Here is a 22,027-nt window from a genome sequence, read left to right on the forward strand (position 1 = left end):
GTGACTGCTTCTCATCATTATCAGCAAAATGCGAATCTTGACCGATGAGACGTGAGAGCATCCGTTGTGCCCAGTGCGTGAGTGGATCTCTCCATCTGTGAAATGGGCATTTATGAGCGGCAGTTGGGCAGCTACTGTGTGCATGCACAGAACAGATTCACCTCACTGGAGCGTTGTGGGCGCGTATCCAATGCTCTGAGCGAATCTGAGTGGTGCATACTGGGAAGGGAAACCTGTTTCTGGCGGATCTCTTACACCTAGCATGGGGCTGGCGCACATGCAGACACTAATGATGACGGCCATGGAGAACACCAAGTCTGCTTGCAGACGAACAAACGCCCCGCATTAGTCCTACGGATTCTCACATAGCATAGGGTAGTAAATCAGGCTTCCGCAGCTACAGCCAATTTGGGCGCCATTCCATATCAGCCCCGTAATAATTTATATCACCAACTGTCACCATCAAATTTTGTTGCAGGAGTAAGCAGTCCCATTGTAACAGCTGCTTTCGCTTTACACAAGGGAATAGAACGCCTGTGAGGGATTTTGGCGTGTTTTATTCCTTGTATTAAGGTTGTGCCTGACACTTAATTAAACCTATATCTTTAAGTTGTCATAGTATTTAATATTAATATATACTTTTAAACCCTTTACAGACTGCAGATTAAGATACGTGGATTATACAATAGATAAATACCATCTCATTGAAGACTGTAATGCAAGATTAGGGGAAACAATCTATCTGGAGAAAAGATATGTAACACTTTTATTGATCAAGAATCATCGGGATGAAAAGGAGAGACAACATGAGATAACAGCTTCAGGCCAGAGGCATCTACAAATTATGGAGGACAGATCATCAGATGAGTATTCTCCAACCACTATACAGGCTCTGTTTGACCCTGGTGATGATGGTAGAATTGTTCCCAAGACTGTGGTGTTACAAGGACCTGCTGGGATAGGAAAGACTCTGACATCCCAGAAGATCATGCTGGACTGGGCCTCCGGGGATCTGTATAAAGACAAGTTTCAGTTTGTGTTCTACATAAGCTGCAGGAAAGCCAACACCATCACTGGTAATATAAGCCTGGCGAGATATATATCCAGCTGTTGTGGAAAGTCATGTCCATCTGATATGTTGCAATCAATCTTTATAAACTCTAAAGGAATACTCTTTATTGTTGATGGTTTTGATGAACTAAAATGGTAATCAATGAATGACACTGAGGTTTGTGATGACCCGTTTCTGGAGGTCTCTAAGGAGATCCTTCTAAACAGTTTGTTTAGGAAAACAATTCTCATGGACAGTTCACTCATCATCACCACAAGACCGTTCTCAACGATGAAGTTGAAGGAATTTGTCAAATGTCCTCGATATGTGGAAATTCTGGGGTTTACAGGGAATGACCGTGAAGAATACTTCTATAACTTCTTTAAAACCAAAGAACAAGCAGACCTGGCTCTTAGTACAATTAAGGACAATGATACTCTGTTCACCATGTGTGTTGTCCCTATAACTTGCTGGATTGTATGTAATGTAATGAAGCAGCAACTACGAGAGGGTTTACACATGATCAGTTCTAAAACATCCACATCCATATACGTACTTTACCTAAAAAGTTTAATAAAGTACCATAGTCAGAACTCTGCTCGGCCAATAAGCAGATGTATAAAGAAGCTGTGTGCTTTGGCCAATGAAGGAGTTTGGGACCAGAGAATTCTGTTTGATGAATTAGATCTTGTAAGACATGGCCTCTCTGTGACGGAGCTAGAGTCTGTGTTTCTGAATGAGAACATCTTTGAAAGGGACGTTGAGACCTGCATGTGCTACAGCTTCATCCATCTGAGTGTCCAGGAGTTCTTTGCTGCTCTCTACTATGTCCTGGATCAAAAATCAGCAAAACAATACTTTCATTTCCTAAAAATAAGGAAAGTGAAAGATTTACTGAAGGCATCAGAACGTCTGCCACATCTGAAATTAACTGTGCGATTTTTGTTTGGCCTTTCAAGTGAAAAACAAATTCCAGAGACTTTGAGCAGCATTGGTTGTACCATTTCCTTCAGAGCTAAACCAGTCTTAGAGGAATGGCTGAGGACACATCCATCGGACTACCATAATGAGATACTATGCTGCCTGTACGAGACACAGGATGATGACTATGTGGAGAGAATGATGTCTCACTTTCCTCACCTGAAAATCAAAGGTCTACTTTATGGTCAAAAAGGGGAGCAAGAGGACATTGGTTGCCGAGCTGTAGCCTACTGCCTGGAGAGAAGTACAGGAAACCATATTATTGCTTTTGATGACTACATAATTGGACCAAAGGCTCGGAGTGTCCTATCTCCAGCTCTTCAAAAATGTTTAAGACTTCGGTATGTATTTGCAACTTTACTGAGAACTGAATCTCCTTATGACCTATGTATGTATAAATTGAAAGTGTATTCAGGGTAAAGCTAATTCCTAAACTTGAGATGCTGTAAGATGATGTTATGGGATGGGCTTATTCTAGCAAGCTTTCCAGGGAAAGTGGTTTTACGGATTTTTCTTGGTTCTCCACTTCCCAGCAGTAACCCAACCTTAATGACCACGCCTAATGACAGTGGCAAAACTATCACTGGTGCAGGGGGTGCAGCCAGGATGGGGCCCAGAGGGGTCCGAGGCCCCTTCTCCACACCTGATGCCCCAGATCCCTTCCAGAGGCGCCCACTATGTTGGATACGGGTGTATTTTTTCTCTCTCAATTTCTCCTGGTGGAACATCTCTGTCTCTCTTTCCTGGTCAACCTCTTTAACTCTCCCCTGCCATCTCTCCTTTTGGTCTCTTTTTATTCTCTTTCTCTTCTGGGCTGCCTCTCTTTCTTAGTCTCTCACTCTCTACTGGGGCCACCTCCTTTTATCACTCTTCTCTAAGCTGCCTCGCTCTCTTTTTCTCTCTTGCTCTCCTATTGGGACACCTTCCTCTACTCTCCCCACAAATTGGGAGCACAGTCCCCTCAAATCAGAACTGTCCACAGGAAATCGGGATGGTTGGCAAGTATATATATTATATATATATATATATATATATATATATATATATATATGGGATCCCCAAGCCAGGTCCTGTCTAGGGCTCCATAAGGTTTGGTCAGTGGTGTCCCCAGCTCTATTCCTTTGAGAGCAGAACGTGTGGACTGAGTGACTACAGCAACATTACCGGAACCCAAATTTTGCTCAGAGGCCCGGCAATGCACTGTTCCTGTCTAATATTCTACTCAGCCACCAGAAATTTGCCGACCACTGTAAAACTACTCTCCTACAAGTGCACAGCAGTTATTTGCGAGTAGTCACTTCGATCAACATGCTCCTTCACTGGCATCTGGAATTGTTTACTTCTTGGAGCTGAGTGTAGCTGCTACAGCACCTCTTTACTGGTTCCTCCTAGCCCATAGCAACCAATCAGCATTGAAGTAGCATTTATCAAGTACAGTCTATAAAATAATAGGTAGGAGCTGATTGGTTGCTTATGGGCAATTTCTCCACACTTTTCACTGCTTGATACATAAACCCCTAAAATTTAAACGAGGCTCAGACACAGCAGCAGATCAGAGAAGTCGGCAGGAGGTCGTCTATTTGCACAAGACGCCTCCTGTGGATTTAGCATATTACACAGCCGGGTATGCAATCCAACATGGATGTGTTTACTAAAATACCATAATAGCAATAATATTATTATTATTAATATTATTATTAATCATCATAATAATAATTATTGTCACTACTGTCACGATTTTGTGAGGCAGTGTCATATCTATAATGGGTGCAGGCCCCTGGGTCCGGGAGGGGGGGGCATGCGAGAGAGGAGGGGGCCAACATGGAGACCACACTTGGACCACCTCCTCTCTTAAACTGCCCTTGCAGCGAGGATAACAGGGTATGCACAAAATGGGTAAAGAATAAACGTAAAATAAATGCAAACAAGAGAAAACATTTATTTTATATATCTAAATACAGGTTGAGTCTCCCATATCCAAAATGCTTGGGACCAGGGGTATTTTGGATAATGGAATATTCCGTATTTTGGAACATGTGCAAATCATAATGAAATATCTTGGGATGGGACCGTGATATACACACAGAATGCATTTATGTGTTATATACACCTTATACACACAGCCTGCAGGTACTTTTATACAATATTTTCAATAATTTTGTGGCTCAAGCTAAGTTTGTGTACATACATGAAATTCATTTATGTGTCATATACACCTTATACACACAGCCTGAAGGTAATTTTATACAATATTTGTAATACTTTGTGCCTTAGACAAGGTTTGTGTACATTAAACCATCAAAAATCAAAGGTTTCATTATCTCAGTCATGCCAAAATTATTCCATATTTCGGAATATTCCGTATTTCGGAATATTTGGATATGGGAGACTCAACCTGTAGTAAATATTGTTTATCTTCGTGTGTTTTCCACAGTTTCAGATGGTGCAAATTCCCGGATAAAGAGGAAGATGTTTATCAGGCTGGCCCCAGTTTATCTGGGATGTTTACACAACGTCAGATACAGCTACTAAGGTACACAGAATAATACATGTGTACTAAATAGTGCTACACTACACATATATATATTAGTGCCTAGAATAATTCAATCATATTGGACGGCAAAAGCTCCTTGTATCAGGCACACCGACTCCTCCATCCTGAAAAATAATAAAAAACAAGGGAGCCTCCTAGTGCAATAATCTTGAAATCAACATCAAAAGTGTGTGACGTGAGCTATGAGTGCACCCGTAAAATGGGGGTCATTCAGACCCGCTCGCGAGCAAAGGACGCTCGCAAGCGGGTCGATGTTCCCCCACTGCGCATGCGCACGACGGAGGGAGCTCTGTCGTGCGCATGCGCGAGACCCGGAGAGCGACGGGCTCTCCATCGCTCCGGGTCTCGCACCAAAGGGGGCGTGCTGTCGATGTTGATTGATAGCACGCCCCCTTTGGTGGGCGTGCCGGGGGCGTGCCTGCCAGACGGAGGCGTACCCATGGGAACGCCTACCGTCTGAAGCCGGCCCCACTGACATCACTAGTGATGTCAGCGGGAGTGATTTTGGCTCTACCGCAGGGTCTCCATCGCAAGCCCGATGGTCGCGATGGTCAAGACTATCGCGACCATCATCATGGAAGCTCGCTATAGCTGTGGGTGGTAACCCACAGCTATGCGAGCGTCCATGAGGATGCTCCAAAAAAAGGTAGGAGGGCCCTGATTCAGAGCGAGCGCTCTGGTCAGAGCGTCCGGCTCTGAATCAGGCCCAATGTGTAGAAAATTATAACAGCTTATGTCAAATTCTTTGTGAAGGTCCTCATAAGATCACTGACATCAGTAGCGTTTTTTCACGATTTTAATAGGAATGCACAATCCCCAAGGGAGTCTAGAGGAGAGGACTGAGGGTCTGATTCAGACCCAGACGCTAAGAAGCGTTCGCTCGTAGCTGCCGATGGTTTGCATTGCGTGCATGCTATGCATCGCAGTGCGCGTGTGCAAACCACTGTGAAAGATTGGGAAGTGTTCGCTCGCCCAGCATAGACAGCCCATCTGACTGAATGACAGGAGTACCCGTTTGTGGGTGGTAACAGAAGCAGGCCACTAGAAACAGGGGAGTGTAGATGTGAACGCAGGCGTGCCTGAGCGTCTCAACGCCGTTTCAGAGGTGTGCATAATTAACAGGCAGCGTCATAGTACACGTTACCTGGTTGTATTTCACACTGAAGCGATCACAGTGCTTGAAGTAGGGTATAGTCTACCTCAAGCGCTGCGTTCGCTTCCGATGGTACCCGATGTACCAATGGTTGCATACACTTCCTGGAGATGACGTGCGCAAGTGGGCGTCTTAAGACAGGCTGGTGGGCGTCTACATACACAAAGCATTCGCATGGCCAGACATAGTGGGCGTGCTTATGCCTTGCCATGCGTTTGCATGCCATGTCGTCACTTAACTGAACTAACTGGGAACAAGCGAACGCATCTAGCGACCGGGTCTGAATCATGTCCTGAGTTCCACATGGGCGAAACGCGTTGAGTAATATACTACTGATTTCCAGATAAGCCATATTTTGTTTATATCTAATGTACGGGCATTTATATGCTTTATTGAAGCTCTGAAATTATAAATGGTGCTATACTATGTTGATTTTTATGTTTTTGTATGACTTGTGGATTCCTATTAACATTGTGAAATGCCCTACTGATGTCAGTGATCTTATGAGGACTTTGGTGTTGTTTTCAAAATTATTGCTCTAGGAGACGCACTCGGTTTTTTATTATGTTTTTTATTATATTTTCATTATATATATATATATATATATATATATATATATACTTTTCCTTTTTTATGTAATGATACACACACAGGACCTTTGAGACGTTTTAGAAAGACAGGAACCCTAAAGGTTTTGAGGGAATCCAGGAACATTGTGGAGTTAGCCATTGATAAACATTGTGTTTTATTATCTAACTGTTGAGAGAAAGAGAAGGACGTCAGTCTTGGGATACCAGGGAATGTGACTATGCTTTAATTCCTTTTTGTGGTACTTTATTACGTTCATTACCAGCGGCAGTGGCCAAGTTTCCATCTATGATTGTGTGTGAGCGGGATGTACTAAATGCAAAAATGCTATTTTCCGGGGGTTTATCGCATTTTCCTATGTGTACTGACCCGTAAGTCCTTCTCTCTTATCGGGAGAGGTGTCCTTTGCGATATTCTAGGTACATACCTTGGTAATTAACCAATGGAAGGCGGGATGTACCTCATTGCAGATACTATGCTTGGTACATGTTTGTAATTGGAGGTGTGGGAATAATCTTCCAGGTTTCTCACCCAAAGGCAGCAGTTTGGGATGCACACGGGAGATTGCCAACAACTTTCTGCACCACTAGTTATGGCCCTGACTACAAGTGCCCACATACTGGAACTTGTAGAAGTACAAGCCATACTTACCTACCTTTTGCTTCTCCTCCCTGGGAGATGCCTGAGGAGGAGAAGCAGGTGGGCTATGAGGGGGGCGGGGCTTGCCGAGCCCCGTCATTAAGCCCCGCCCCCTTCATGGCAAATTGCCGCGATTGGCTTAAATTTAAATAGGGGGGCAGGGCAATTGCCGCTGAAAAATCTTCACAATTCTGCTCACTTCACTAGGAAGTGGGCAGATTGTGGGAGAAGTGCCTACCCTTCTGGGGGTGTGGGGGGTTACCCGAAAAATCGGAAGCCTCCTGCGAAAACTGGGAGGGTAGGCATGTATGGTACAAGCGTCAGCTTCTCTGGCCTCCAGGGCCTGCTGTTGTTCTCCATTCAAAAATACTGCAGGAAAACACATTCACTATATTAGAAGCACTTTGTTCTAGATAAGCTCTTTCCCACACAAACCCTCTTTTACCAGTTTCACAAAATGATTGCTCATCTAAATCCCTTCTTGCTTCCTGCATGACAATCCATAAGCAAAACGTAGGAAACCCTCATAAAGGGGCATAACTATCACCAACCGCATGCATGTATTAAAGCTGGGGTGCCGAAACGACTAATACCTAGATGCAAAGTGATAGCTACTGTTATCTCTTTGGTTCCAGGTTACCAGCCACGTACTGTGCGTGTGCGCCCGGCATCCTGTGCGTTCATTAGTGGGGACTGATTGAGAGGGACTCTCAGGAAAGCTTTCTCAGAAAAGTTCCAATGGTCTCATGCCATCTTCAGATGGCGTTACCTGCAGGGGCTAATTTTAGCAGCCAATATAGAAACCTATAGGGGTTGCTTTGTGGTCAGAAAAGGAGTCGACTTCTTTGTTACATACTATTTTCAGGTAGAGATGTGCCGGTCCAGATTTATGAAATCCGAGCATACCCGAATTGAGGGGTTCCGAGTAGAAGCGAGTCAAGGTTCGGATTCACTTTTGTGACCCGGTTCGGATCTGTTGCTGGTTTGGGACTCGGATTTAAAAAAATTAACTCGGGTTTCGGATTTGGACATTTTAGCTGTTTTTATTGATTTTTATCGATTTTTTTTTTAATGAATTTTTATTGATTTTTAATCAGAATCCAAAACCAAAACACGAAGATAAATCCAGATCCAAAATCAAAACAGGGGGGTCGGCGCACATCTCTAATTTTCAGGGGAACTCCCGCAAAATAGCTATAAGAAATACGCCTCATAGAGCAAAGCGTTTGCTCCAGTAGGTGCCACGATGAGAATGGTGCAGCTTGGTCTGACAGTGGTGTCATGACCCCGCGCAGAGACTGAACAGGTGCTACCAGCTCTATTACTAAACTGGACGGTGTTGGGGAGAGATAGATCGGGAAGTCTACAGTGCTGTAGGTCAAGGAATTCACAGTCTGCTCCTGATTTAGAGGATAGTTTAGAGAAGTTATGTAAAAAGCTAGTGTAATTAAGGATGTGCAGGCTCGGATTAGTTCGATTTTCCCACCAAATTCAGATTTTTCCCGCCAATAATCGGGTCTCAGAAAGAGGCAAAATGTCATCTTTCATGGACAAATATCATTATTCATGGACAAAAGTCCATGAAAGATGATGTTTGTCCATGAAAGATTAATTTTTGCCTCTTTCTAAGACCAGATTTTTGGCGGGAAATATCTGAATTTGGCGGGAAAATCCAAACTAATCTGAGCCTGCCATCCCTAATTGTAATGCTACCTGTATATCTCCACAGTCTGTGTCATTGCAAACTGACGTCTTCCTGTTGTGATGATCTCCGCTCTGTTATTACTACAAACCGCTCTCTGACCAGACTGGAGCTGTCACACAATGATCTGCAGGACTCTGGAGTAAAGCTTCTGTGTGAGGGACTGAGACACCCGGCCTGTGCCCTGCAGGATCTTAGGTAAGATCTGTCTCATTATTTATATAACAGGGCCTGATTCAGCAAAGAACGCAGTTGCTTATAGGCACGCCATCGGCCGATTGTTGCGTAATGCGCATGCATCGCAGTGCGCGTGTGCGAACCAGCCACTGCAATCGGGACTGCCCACAGTCCCTTCAGTACAAGGCAACAGAAAAATTGTACTTTTATGTACCCTACCTTTTTTAATTTAATAAACTATTTTTATAATTTTCTGTTAAATGACCAGCATTATTTTTTTTTTCTTAAGGTTGTCTTGATTTTTTTTCTTAGTAACTATTTTGTTGTTGTTATTGTTTTTGCCTTGGATTTTATATTACTAGTCAAATTAAATAAGTCCCAAAGTCCTTACACTCTCATTAAGTATTTGGAGACATAGGGCTTGATTCAGAGGGGTGTAGTAGGTATTACCGCCGGACGCATGGCTGGCCGTTCAAATCCCGACAGCGGCAGCCCGGCAAGGGTGAAAATCCCGATCATCCCTAAGGTAAGTATCGCTAACCTAATTCCCCCCCCACACACACACACCATAACTGTCCCTTAGGGATGTCTAACCCCCCCCCCCAAGTGCCTAACCCTAATCCCCCCTCTAAGTGCCTAAACCTAACCCCCCCTTCCCGCTGCTTAAACCTAAGTCCCCTGGGGGTGCCTAACCCTAACCCTCCCTTCCGCTAGCCTAAACCTAACCCTCCCAGGAGGTGCCTAACCCTAAGTCCCCCCCGGGAGCCCTAAACCTAACCCTCTCCCCCCGTCGGTCTTCCGGCGTCTGGTTAATGACAGGCGTTGAGTTTTCGACGCCTGTCACTAGTACCATGCCGTGGTTAGAAAGCCTGGAAGCCGGGGGACGGCATTTAGACCGTCGTCTTCCAAACTACATCCCATTCAGAGTTGTAAGAAAACATGGCTGTAGCGGCGTCTAATGGCGCCTGCCTGCGACTTTAGGCATATGGTCCTACAAAGCCCTTTCCTGTGGCAAATCTGTGTGTATGAGTGTGTAAGGACTGACACGTCCACTTTCAACATCTTTAGAAGCTGTTATACTGCCTTGGAGGGGAGTGCAAGTGGTGCTGTCACCCAGGGCTAGCAGGTTGCCTGGAATGGCACCTTGTGGCCATTAGCCCTGCTTAGGTGCTTCCTTTGGGCGCTCCGGGCACGCGCCCTACAGTGTGTAGAGATGCTCGGGGTGTTCAGACAGCTCTCCACACTTTTGGCATCCTGCCCCGCACCCTCATGTGACATAGCGCCGAGGAAATGCTGCTCTAGTTCTGGATCTGGAGCCTGTTTCCTTAAATATTGTCTTCAGACTTGGTGGAACAGAGCCGAGAAGGGGACAGATTTTGGGAAATAGATAGTTTTTCCTATCTACACTACCTTCCCGCAGCTGGAATCTGTGCTGCGCATGCGCTGTTACATTCGTAAACCCAGCGCATGTGCAGCACTGCCTACAGATGCAGTAATTTTGTGTCTCTCCCCCCTCCGCATACCTCCCCCCTGCCCCGCACTTGCCTGCCCGCTGCAGCTGCCTCCAGCTCTGATGGCTGTTCTGTCCTAGCAGAACACAGTACAGTTTAGAAAAAGGAAAAAAAATATAATAATTTCTAAACTTTATTGTGATCTGCTGGGAGAACACAGTGTCCGAGCAGCCACCGGAGAAGGAGGACAGACTAGAGCGCCGGAGGAAGACGCTGGTAGACCTCACCAGCTGAAAGCAGGTAAGTGTCAGCTGCTATTCGCCACCTCACAGTGGCGGATAGTAACTCCATCAAATTCCGATAATACACAATTTTCGGAATTGATGAATTACATAATTTCCATATCCCCATACTAATGTACTAATGTATGGGGAGTGTGGAAATAAACGCTGGGGGACTTAACCAGGAGATATCAGTGATATCTCCTGTGTTAAGTGTCTTCATGAATACTAAAATAACGGTAATTAAGGAAAATGTCCTTAAAACCGTTATTTTAGTGTTGATGAATAGGCCCCTGAATCTTCATTTGTAAATATATAATACTAGCAAATTGGAAATGACTTATGCTGGATCACCGCAACTGTCGTCTCCCCTGTAAATCCTCCCTCTTCCCACCCCGTCCCTCCCTGCTGTGTTACTTACCCCGTTCCCCAGTCAGTGGCACTTCTCTTCGGCTGGTCTGTCCTGTCACTGCATTAGGAGCTTTTGGCACAGACTGTATAGCCTAGAACATTATATAACATATGTAGACTGGATAAATCATTATTATTTCTCTGTGACTAGAGTTTCGGTATAAATGAAGCACAGTAAGCTGATACTATGGACCTCATTCAGAGTCGGTCGTTGCAGCCGCACGGTCGTAAGGGAAAAGGGCCAGGATATGCAAATGATGCACTCGCAAGTTGCGTCCTTAGATCGGATCGTTAGCTGGCCGACCAATGGGAGGATGCGGCCGTAAGACAAAAAATACGCCCCCTTCTCGTACGCATTACACGTCATCTCTGGGCATATAAGGATTAATCGAGACCATCGGGAACCATCAGAACTGGTCGTAGAGCTTAAGGTTGACCATACCCTCTCTTAAGCACTACGATCCGGTCAGTGTACAAACCACCCATGTCACGTGTGCCATGACACTACTTTGTTAATTATGCACTCCCATAAAACGCCGTTCGCATAATTAGGCACGCCTGCGTTCGGATCTCCACTCCCCCGTTTTCAAGCACCTTCCCCTGTTACCACCCACAAACGCCTCATTCTGTCACTCAAACTACCGACCTGGCTGTGTTCAAGGAGAGAGAAATTTCTGATCGTAGCAGCTAGTTTGCGCACGCGCATTGCGAACTTTACGCATGCGCAGTTTAGCGAACATTGGTGGCGTACGACCGTGCGGCCGCAACGACCGACTCTGAATGAGGTCCAATGTGTGTTACCTCTATATATGTCCACAGTCTGTTTCAGTGCAATCTGACCTCTTCCTGCTGTGATGATCTCCTCTCTGTTATTGAGAGACGACCTCTGATCAGACTGAACCTGTCAAAGAACAATCTACAGGACTCCGGAATAAAACTTCTGTGTGAGGGACTCAGACATCCGGCCTGTGCCCTGCAGGAGCTTAAGTAAGAAACGTCTTAGTATTTATACAACATTACATACATACAACAAGGATTGTGTAACCGCAGTGCAAATGCTGATTTGTGACATCACGTGTCTACTTATGTGTCAGTGCATCTGGTTTTACAGACAATCACGTGGCTTTGTGAGCCAAGAAGGTGGCATCTGTCAAGGTGTAAAGGTGAATGCACATTTTCACCTGCAATTGTAGAAATTAAGTTATCGGGTCCATCATCAAGAAGGTAAAGCAGGCACCTGCCTCTTGCGGAATTGCCAGCTGTCCCCATACACTAGTATGGGGACAGAATTCATCAAGCTCCGAAAATATATTTTCAGAGCTTGACTGCGGGAGTATTCGCCATCTTCAGATAGTGAATGGTCCGGCTCCAGGATCACAACCGGTCCGGATTGCGATAAGGGATCCTTTTGGATCCCTCCGCCCCTGTCTGGCTCCTTCCATCGGACGTAGGGGTTCTTGTGTGCATGCGTGATCTGTAGGCCGCGCATGTGCAGTCCGGTCACTGCTCCGAAAGGAACAGTGAAAAGACTTACTGCTTCGAAAAGGAGCAGTGAAGCCGCACGTGGGGGCAGCTGATTTCGCATCAGCTGTCACCGCGCCAGAGCAATGATGAATTGCTCGGCTAACCGCGGCGAGTTAGAATGTTAATTATCGGGGTCCGTTCGGATTCCGATAATTAATATCATGAATAGGGCCCGTCTGGATCGAGGGTGTTCCTAGCAGAGTACAGATTAAGAACATAAGGGCACTAACTGGGTGTCCTGGGTGCACAACATGGGCTTAATATATCATCGCATGCATAGTAGCGTTTAATAACGCCGTGTACACAAACAAATACGACAGGTCATCCGACAAGAGCTGTCCCTTGCGTTGTAATGACTTCCGGATTTATGACCCGTGAGTCATACTACTCACGCGCGGTTGTCTGCCTACAAGTGTGCAAACCGGAGGGTTAGGCACTAGAAGGGACAATTAGGGTCAGGCACCTGCCCCGACAGTTAGGGTTAGGCACTAAGAGGGAGGGTTAGGCATCTAGGGGAAGATTAGGCATCTAGGGGAGGGTTAAAGTTAGGGTGAAGATTAGGGCTGGAAAAAATGTGTCGACCTTTTGAGTTTCGACCATTTTTACCCATCTACCGTCTTACACGTCAACCTTTAGAGTGTCGACCTTTTGTCCATGTCGAACTAATGACCGTCTAACATCTGGTGTCTATCTAGACATTGTCGACCTTTTTACTGCAGATCTTTCACTCCACACCCAATGGAGGGACCACGGCAGAATTGGAGATGTCTGCTGCAGTCCTTTCTTTATACATTGGGGGATGCAAAATATTTGCCCCTCATAAACGAATGTTTTCGGGGCATAGGCCGCAGATATCATTTGATAAATAGGTCCCATATACACCAACAATTGTATCTACTCTACAGTTATATTCTTTCAGGTATGACTTCATGTTGAGTGTGAGTCTGATAAGATGAAAAGCGAACTAATCTAGATATCTCATTTTAAATCAGAATACGTAGCTGTGGTCTGACCTCCTCCTGCTGTGATGATCTCCGCTCTGCTATTGCTACAAACCGCTCTCTGGTCACACTGGACCTGAGAGGGAATAATCTGCAGGACTGTGGAGTAATACTCCTGTGTGAGGGACTCAGACATCCAGCCTGTACCCTACAGGAGCTGAGGTAAGAATTATACTATAAATAATATAATGTTTCTATTACACTATAACATTATATTAATAACATTATAATAATAAAAATGTTAGGATGGGGCATAGCCACGTTTCCCTGAATTGGGCACACACCCCAAGTATTCAGGCACATCTGAGCTCTTAATGGCACTGTGGGTTACTCCAGGAGAGAACAGTAGTATATGGGGCATGTCCATGCCAGGAGAGAACAGTAGTATGTGGGGCATGTATATGCCAGGAGAGAACAGTAGTATGTGGGACATGTATATGCCAGGAGAGAACAATAGTGTACTATGGGGCAGGTCTATGCCAGGAGAGAACAGTGATATATGGGGCAGGCCTATGCCAGGAGAGAACAGTATTATGTGGGGCATGTATATGCCAGGAGAGAACAGTAGTATACTGTATGGGGCAGATTTCTGCCAGGATAGAACAGTGGTATATGGGGCAGGCCTATGCCAGGAGAGAACAGTATTATATTGGGCAGGTCTATGCCAGGAGAGAACAGTATTATGTGGGGCATGTATATGCCAGGAGAGAACAGTAGTATACTGTATGGGGCAGGTCTATGCCAGGAGAGAACAGTGGTATATGGGGCAGGCCTATGCCATGAGAGAACAGTAGTATATGGGGCAGGCCTATGCCAGGAGAGAACAGTAGTGTATGGGGTAGATTTCTGCTAGGAGAGAACAGTAGTAAATGGGGCAGACTTCTGCTAGGATAGCACAGTAGTATATGGGGCAGGTCTATGCCAGGAGAGAACAGTATTATATGGGGCAGGTCTATGCCAGGAGAGAACAGTAGTGTATGGGGCAGATTTTTGCTAGGAGAGAACAGTAGTATATGGGGCAGGTTTATGCGAGAAGAGAACAGTGGTATATGGGGCAGGTCTATGTCAGGAGAGAACAGTAGTATATGGGGCAGGTCTATGCCAGGACAGAACAGTAGTATATGGGGTAGGTCTATTCCAGGAGAGAACGGTAGAGTATGGGGCACATTTCTGCTAGGAGAGAACAGTAGTATATGGGGCAGGTCTATGCCAGGAGAGAACAGTAGTATATGGGGCAGGTTTATGCGAGAAGAGAACAGTAGTATATGGGGCAGGTCTATGCCAGGAGAGAACAGTAGTATATGGGGCAGGTCTATGCCAGGAGAGAACAGTAGTATATGGGGCAGGTCTATGCCAGGACAGAACAGTAGTATATGGGGTAGGTCTATTCCAGGAGAGAACGGTAGAGTATGGGGCACATTTCTGCTAGGAGAGAACAGTAGTATATGGGGCAGGTCTATGCCAGGAGAGAACAGTAGTTTATGGGGCAGGTCTATGCCAGGAGAGAACAGTAGTATATGGGGCAGGTCTATGCCAGGAGAGAACAGTAGTATATGGGGTAGGTCTATTCCAGGAGAGAACGGTAGTGTATGGGGCAGATTTCTGCTAGGAGAGAACAGTAGTATATGGGGCAGATTTCTACCAGGAGAGAACAGTAGTATATGGGGCAGGTCTATGCCAGGAGAGAACAGTAGTATACCTGATTAAATAAAGACAGGGCTTAGACAAAGTCAATGCAATAAAAGTTGCAGGAGGGTGTGTGCCCACCATAAAAAAGAAAGGCTTTACCATTTTCCCCAGCAATCTCTTACATTTTCTGATATCAAAACAATTTTGTCATGTGTGTTTGTGTGTCCCATAATTATTTCAGTCAGGGGTTTTTCGCTTTCCTTTTAAAAAAAGTGGTGAGCGTTCTTTGCAGTAAGGGCATGATGTGAAACAAGCTACCACTGGAGGCACTGGTGCACCAGATAAGTTATTTTCTATTACAGTCAAAATATATTTGTTAATTTTTTCCCATCATTTGCAGCTTGGCCTATTGCAGACTGACCTCGTCCTGCTGTGAGGTTCTCGGCTCTGTTCTCATGGGGGCTCTTATGAAACTGGATTTGTCATGGAATCATTTGCAGGACTGTGGAGTGAGACATCTCTGTGCGGGGCTTAGAGATCCAGCGTGTACCCTCCAGATGCTGATGTAAGAAGTGCTTCATTAATTCCCATCATTCCCTGCTACTGTTTTAGTATTTCCTAACAGCAAAACTCTGGTAAGGCATGCTGGGAATTGTAGTTTCTCAACAGCTGGAGAGCCACTGAATTACATGGATAGCCCTTTCTGCTTACACCATATACGGCCTGATGAGCACCCACCCCGTATATGGATGCTTGGTTTGGATCATCAGGGTGCACTTGCATCAGCCTATACCCAGGGCCAGAATAGCAATGGGGAGGGTGGGACTACAGCCCCAGGCCTCCACATAAAATAGGCCCATCATCATGATGCTGGGATGTGTGATTCCGCAGCAGCTGGAGGGCCACATGTTGTATTCACCTGATGTATGGGGATGTACACGCCCACATGGAAGTGGCCACGCCCACAAAGTACTGGTCACACCTCCTCCGTGTATCACAGTAGTTTCTTGATCATTTTTAGCACCAGGCCAGTGTGGCCCTTAATATGGCCATTACATTACTTGGGGATAATTGCACTGAGCCTTGGAGAGCGATAAAGTGGAGAGAGATAAAGAACAAACCAATCAGCTCCTAACTGTTATTTTTCAAACACATCCTGTAAACTGATAGGAGCTGATTGGTTGGTACTTTATCACTCTCCAGGGTTTAGTGCATCCCTGTCTTGGTGTAAGTGATCATTATTTCCGCTTATGTCCCACTCTACATAACCCGCAGTCCCACCCTCACTGTGCTGTCCTGTCACTGCGGGGGAGCCAGCAGTTTGGTGTCACCCCTCGGCTGGTGACACCCTTGTGATGCCAGTGCTTCTCTTGATTCTTTGCAGATTGTACAGCTGTGAACTGACGCATTTTTGCTGTGAAGAGCTTTCTTCAGTTTTTATTATAAACCGATCTCTGAAAAAATTGCATCTGTCATGGAACAATCTGCAGGACTGTGGTGTAATACCTCTGTGTGAGGGACTCAGACATCCGGGCTGTACCCTGCAGGAGCTGAGGTGAGGATTACACTATACATTATATAATAATCTGTAGGACTGTGGTGTAATACCTCTGTGTGAGGGACAGACATCGGGGCTGTACCCTGCAGGAGCTGAGGTGAGGATTATACTATACATTATATAATAATCTGCAGGACTGTGGTGTAATACCTCTGTGTGAGGGACTCAGACATCCGGGCTGTACCCTGCAGGAGCTGAGGTGAGGATTATACTATACATTATATAATAATCTGCAGGACTGTGGTGTAATACCTCTGTGTGAGGGACTCAGACATCCGGGCTGTACCCTGCAGGAGCTGAGGTGAGGATTATACTATACATTATATAATAATCTGCAGGACTGTGGTGTAATACCTCTGTGTGAGGGACTCAGACATCCGGGCTGTACCCTGCAGGAGCTGAGGTGAGGATTATACTATACATTATATAATAATCTGCAGGACTGTGATATAATACCTCTGTGTGAGGGACTCAGACATCCGGGCTGTACCCTGCAGGAGCTGAGGTGAGGATTATACTATACATTATATAATAATCTGCAGGACTGTGATATAATACGTCTGTGTGAGGGACTCAGATATCCGGGCTGTACCCTGCAGGAGCTGAGGTGAGGATTATACTATACATTATATAATAATCTGCAGGACTGTGGTGTAATACCTCTGTGTGAGGGACTCAGACATCCGGGCTGTACCCTGCAGGAGCTGAGGTGAGGATTATACTATACATTATATAATAATCTGCAGGACTGTGGTGTAATACCTCTGTGTGAGGGACTCAGACATCCGGGCTGTACCCTGCAGGAGCTGAGGTGAGGATTATACTATACATTATATAATAATCTGCAGGACTGTGGTGTAATACCTCTGTGTGAGGGACTCAGATATCCGGGCTGTACCCTGCAGGAGCTGAGGTGAGGGTTATACTATACATTATATAATATAATATGTAGGACTGTGGTGTAATACCTCTGTGTGAGGGACTCAGACATCCAGGCTGTACCCTGCAGGAGCTGAGGTGAGGGTTATACTATACATTATATAATAATCTGCAGGACTGTGGTGTAATACCTCTGTGTTAGGGACTCAGACATCCGGGCTGTACCCTGCAGGAGCTGAGGTGAGGGTTATACTATACATTATATAATAATCTGCAGGACTGTGGTGTAATACCTCTGTGTGAGGGACTCAGACATCCGGGCTGTACCCTGCAGGAGCTGAGGTGAGGATTATACTATACATTATATAATAATCTGCAGGACTGTGGTGTAATACCTCTGTGTGAGGGACAGACATCCGGGCTGTACCCTGCAGGAGCTGAGGTGAGGGTTATACTATACATTATATAATAATCTGCAGGACTGTGATGTAATACCTCTTTGTGAGGGACTCAGACATCCGGGCTGTACCCTGCAGGAGCTGAGGTGAGGATGACACTATACATTATATAATAATCTGCAGGACTGTGGTGTAATACTTCTGTGTGAGGGACAGACATCGGGGCTGTACCCTGCAGGAGCTGAGGTGAGGATTATACTATACATTATATAATAATCTGCAGGACTGTGGTGTAATACCTCTGTGTGAGGGACTCAGACATCCGGGCTGTACCCTGCAGGAGCTGAGGTGAGGATTATACTATACATTATATAATAATCTGCAGGACTGTGATATAATACCTCTGTGTGAGGGACTCAGACATCCGGGCTGTACCCTGCAGGAGCTGAGGTGAGGATTATACTATACATTATATAATAATCTGCAGGACTGTGATATAATACGTCTGTGTGAGGGACTCAGATATCCGGGCTGTACCCTGCAGGAGCTGAGGTGAGGATTATACTATACATTATATAATAATCTGCAGGACTGTGGTGTAATACCTCTGTGTGAGGGACTCAGACATCCGGGCTGTACCCTGCAGGAGCTGAGGTGAGGATTATACTATACATTATATAATAATCTGCAGGACTGTGGTGTAATACCTCTGTGTGAGGGACTCAGACATCCGGGCTGTACCCTGCAGGAGCTGAGGTGAGGATTATACTATACATTATATAATAATCTGCAGGACTGTGGTGTAATACCTCTGTGTGAGGGACTCAGATATCCGGGCTGTACCCTGCAGGAGCTGAGGTGAGGGTTATACTATACATGATATAATAATCTGCAGGACTGTGGTGTAATACCTCTGTGTGAGGGACTCAGACATCCAGGCTGTACCCTGCAGGAGCTGAGGTGAGGATTACACTATACATTATATAATAATCTGCAGGACTGTGATGTAATACCTCTGTGTGAGGGACTCAGACATCCGGGCTGTACCCTGCAGGAGCTGAGGTGAGGATTATACTATACATTATATAATAATCTGCAGGACTGTGGTGTAATACCTCTGTGTGAGGGACAGACATCCGGGCTGTACCCTGCAGGAGCTGAGGTGAGGGTTATACTATACATTATATAATAATCTGCAGGACTGTGATGTAATACCTCTGTGTGAGGGACTCAGACATCCGGGCTGTACACTGCAGGAGCTGAGGTGAGGATTACACTATACATTATATAATAATCTGCAGGACTGTGGTGTAATACCTCTGTGTGAGGGACAGACATCCGGGCTGTACCCTGCAGGAGCTGAGGTGAGGGTTATACTATACATTATATAATAATCTGCAGGACTGTGATGTAATACCTCTTTGTGAGGGACTCAGACATCCGGGCTGTACCCTGCAGGAGCTGAGGTGAGGATGACACTATACATTATATAATAATCTGCAGGACTGTGGTGTAATACTTCTGTGTGAGGGACAGACATCGGGGCTGTACCCTGCAGGAGCTGAGGTGAGGATTATACTATACATTATATAATAATCTGCAGGACTGTGGTGTAATACCTCTGTGTGAGGGACTCAGACATCCGGGCTGTACCCTGCAGGAGCTGAGGTGAGGATTACACTATACATTATATAATAATCTGCAGGACTGTGATGTAATACCTCTGTGTGAGGGACTCAGACATCCGGGCTGTACCCTGCAGGATCTGAGGTGAGGATTATACTATACATTATATAATAATCTGCAGGACTGTGGTGTAATACCTCTGTGTGAGGGACTCAGACATCCGGGCTGTACCCTGCAGGAGCTGAGGTGAGGATTATACTATACATTATATAATAATCTGCAGGACTGTGGTGTAATACCTCTGTGTGAGGGAATCAGACATCCGGGCTGTACCCTGCAGGATCTGAGGTGAGGATTACACTATACATTATATAATAATCTGCAGGACTGTGGTGTAATAGCTCTTTGTGAGGGACTCAGACATCCGGGCTGTACCCTGCAGGATCTGAGGTGAGGATTATACTATACATTATATAATAATCTGCAGGACTGTGGTGTAATACCTCTGTGTGAGGGAATTAGACATCCAGGCTGTACCCTGCAAGAGCTGAGGTGTGGATAATACTCATTGGTACAAGTATAATAAATGACTTACCAGTACTCTGTCCAGCATCCTGCCCCAACACTCCAGCCTCTTGTCCTTCCAGCATCCTGCCCATGTCACTCTAACCTTCAGCCACTCCAACCTCATGCCCCATGTACCTCCAGCCTCCTGCCCCTTGTCACTCCAGCCTCCTGCCCCTTTTCACTTCAGCATCCTGCCCCCGTCACTCCAGTCTCCTGCCCCATCACACCATCCCGTTTTTCCAACCTCCTGCCTGTTTCTCCAGCATCCTGTCCTCTTCACTCCAGCATCCTGCTCCTGACACTCCAGTATCCTGCCCCATCACTCCAGCCTCCTGTTACTCCAGCCCCATGTCACCCCAGCCTCCTGTCACTCCAGCCTTGTGCCCCATGTCTCTCAAGCCTCCTGGTCTCTGTCACTCTAGCCTCCTGCTCTTCCAGCTTCATGTGTCACCTCAAGAGCTAACCTCCTCCCTGGCCACCGCTAACTTACCTTCTTCTTTTGACTGCCTACATGCTTCTCTTTCTGCTCATCTTCCTTACTTGGCAGGCTGTAATTTAACAGATGACTCTGCCAGTCTACCCCTGGAAGCCAGACAGTGGCACCACTGGAAGCGCGTTGCCGGCGGCTCAGCTCCTCTTCGCACAGTGCTGCTGCGGTAAGGTGGTTGGATGGTATGGCGTACCGGCCTTTAATTTCGAAATGGTAAGCCATACCTCCTTACTTTCATAACTGATTATACTATCAAAATGGCAGGGTTCCTTTTGTGTATTAGCGTACAACATACTGTAAAAGCTCTAGGACGCCCACTTTCAATGGTTTTGGACAGTGCCAGCGGTTGTAAATACTCCACCATCGGTGCACCAGCAGCACTTACTACCCACTATGGCTGACACTGTGTCACCTCTGTTGTGGATCTGCATAGAATAAAACTTCTGTGTGAGGGACTCAGACATTCCATTGCGGAACTCCTGCAGGAATGATTAAAATGTATCTGTAAATTGCTCTATAATTCGTTTGTTCTGCAAAGATAAAAGACTATTTCCCTCAGTATCTTTCTTTTCTCATTGTAGGCTTCATCGCTGTGGTCTGACGTCAGCCTGCTGTGATGATGTCCGCTCTGTTATGCTTAGAAACCGTTCTCTGGTCCTCCTGCAGTTGACAGGGAATAATATCCAAGACTCTGGGCTGAAAGTTCTGTCTGAGAGACTCAACATGGATTCCATAATACAGGAGCTGTGGTGAGATTATTTGTGTTACGTAGACGGGAAGTTCAGGGTCAGAAAACCGGGCTTATGTAGTCTGGCCTGCGCGCTGCCTTCAACGTAAGAGAGGCAGCGCGCAGGCCATTTACACAGGATTCACGCGCGATTGAGCACCGCCACCTGAGTGCTCCTGGTGCTAAGAGGAACATGGAGGGGAATATGTATTAAACCTCAAGGCACCAGGAATAATGTTATGCTACTGATGGCACCACAACTGTTTAACCCTAACACTGCCTGAACACTACCTAACTCTGCACCCATAAACTCCATGGAGTATATAATTACTAAAGTGCGGGTTTTTAGAAGTGGAGATGTTGCCCATAGCAACCAATCAAATTGTAGTTATTATCTTGTAGAAGATAGATAGAAGCTAGATAAATGTTAAGTAGAATCTGATTGGTTGCTATGGGCAAAATCTCCACTTCTTACACTTTAGTAAATATACCCCCTTGTGTTAACCCTATTTATACCTCTGAATGATTACATTCCCTGCAATAACCATGGCCTTATATGCAGGGCTGGCTCTAGGGGTGGTCGACCTGAGTGATCGAACGGGGGCGCCACCCATAGAGGGAGCACCCTTCCCCCAGCATC

General features: G+C 45.7%; 1 pseudogene; it reads left to right on the forward strand.

The window, feature by feature from the left end:
• LOC148500760 (NACHT, LRR and PYD domains-containing protein 12-like) overlaps positions 1-22,027 on the forward strand; it is a 40,143-nt pseudogene that overhangs the window by 12,747 nt on the left and 5,369 nt on the right.

The sequence above is a fragment of the Taudactylus pleione genome, unplaced genomic scaffold (assembly GCF_031769625.1).
Source record: "Taudactylus pleione unplaced genomic scaffold, aTauple2 ptg000547l, whole genome shotgun sequence".
NCBI classification, from domain to species: Eukaryota; Metazoa; Chordata; class Amphibia; order Anura; family Myobatrachidae; genus Taudactylus; species Taudactylus pleione.